This window comes from Procambarus clarkii, chromosome 39 (assembly GCF_040958095.1).
Source record: "Procambarus clarkii isolate CNS0578487 chromosome 39, FALCON_Pclarkii_2.0, whole genome shotgun sequence".
Taxonomy (NCBI): Eukaryota; Metazoa; Arthropoda; class Malacostraca; order Decapoda; family Cambaridae; genus Procambarus; species Procambarus clarkii.
The window spans coordinates 18,197,258-18,199,253 of record NC_091188.1 but is presented as its reverse complement, the minus strand read 5'-3'; positions in this window follow the sequence as shown (position 1 = coordinate 18,199,253).

Genomic DNA, 1,996 nt, shown 5'->3' with positions numbered 1-1,996 from the left:
TACTAGGAACAATTCGTAGTACTTTATCTAAATAAAAGGTAGAGTGGGACTCACCCAGTGTGATGCCGTCTCCACCTCCACCATCTATTCTAGCCTACTGCAAACGCAATTAAGGACATAATCAATTAGCAACGCTTCAAGAACATTATACAGCAAAGATGTGACATAAAATATCGTTCCTAAACTCTACAAGGGAGGTATCCAGTCTGACTACATGTCAGACAGGCACCCGGCACTCAGTCATACGTATATTGAATGTTATTTGGTGTATTAATTGGCCAATTGTATGCTTGTATAACTTTAATATATCCAATAAGTCTGTCTGTCGTTAAAGGGTGAGGCAACACCTCATATTTCAGTAAGTATTCATTAATCTAGCAGCGACTGAATCTTTTCAGAGTCCCTGGACTCTGAAGATTCAAAGATTCTTGATTCAAATTCAAGATTCAAGACCTCGTGAGAGTCCCTAGTCCGGGAAGAGTTCAAGTCGAGCTGACTGACACTCTTCATATAAAGTGCATATATATCTATATATATACTTGAACATATAAATTAAGTTAACAATTGCTTGCTTAGTTATCTTTAATTTATAATATAAGTTTATCTAATTGAATATAATCTTTAGTGCTTAGTTAACTAGTACAGTTAACTACTGCTTAGTTAACTAGTACAGTTAACTAGTGCTTAGTTAACTACCACATTTAAGGTCATTTAATATCATACTTCTACAATTTTAATTATTGTGTTTATAGTATAAGAATATATTGGCTGTTATAGTTATGGTGCTGGGCTGGACTGTGTACATGTTTAAATTCCTAATTTAAACAGAACCTGTGTTCAGTTATTGAACTGAATTAATAAATATTATCCTTGAGTAAACAATACTAGCTGATGCAAGGAACTTTTCTGCAGGTGGATTGTGGATCTTCAATCAACGTTTACATTCATTCTTAGGGTCCCCGACCTGCCCCTTACAGCCCACAGTCTGTCATTAGGAAAAGAGGAGCTAGGATTTACGACCCTAGCTAGAGACTTAAGTTGAATTAATTTTGCATTCAGTAAGTCTTAATTTAGTACAGTACAAGTTCCTAGTAGTTCTCCTCTCACATTGGTCCCGTCATTTTTCCCCACTAGTCGAAGTATCGGTCGATCTGGTGATTATTTCGATGTAGGAGGTGCTGATATTCCAGGTGATGGTCTGGTTGTGTATATATAATACGACCTTCGATAGAGACTTACTTATTGTGTACAGTCAGACGTCCTCCACGCCCTAAGCAATTGCGTGGAGAAACTATAGAAATAACAGGACACTAGAGAGCAGAGTAAGATACCAAAGTGCCAGGAAGAAACCATCAGGGTGAGATGAGAGTCAGAAAGGCAATAAGAAATGACATAGCAAGCAAGGCAAAGACTCACCTAAATTACTGCACAGCCATATCAGGAAGGAAACCACATTGAAGGAACAGGTAATGAAACTGAGGATGGGGCAGAAAGATTCACAACATATGACAAAGAAGTGTGTGAGGAACTCAATAATAAATTCTGGAAGGTCTTCACATTTCAGCAAGGAGAAGTTCCAGAGATGTGAGTGGGAATAGATAACCAGGCACCGCTAGAAGACTTTGGGATTACTAGTGGAAAGGTGAGGAAGCTTTTGCTAGAGTTGGATGTGACTAAGGCTATAGGCCCGGATGGAATCTCACCATGGATATTTAAGGAAAGAGCAGAAGCACTTTGCCTGCCACTCTACATAGTGTATAACAAATCACTGGTAATAGGGAAGCTGCAAAAATTTGTAAAATTTGGACAGCTAATGTAGTCACGATATACAATGAGGGGAATAGGCAGGAGACACTAACTAAACAACAAGCCAGTGTCCCTAACTTGCATACCATGCAAGTTGATGGAAATGATTGTGCGTAAAAAGCTAGTGGAAAATCTGGAGCGAAAGAGTTTTGTAACACAACATCAGCATGAATTCAGGGATGACAAGTCG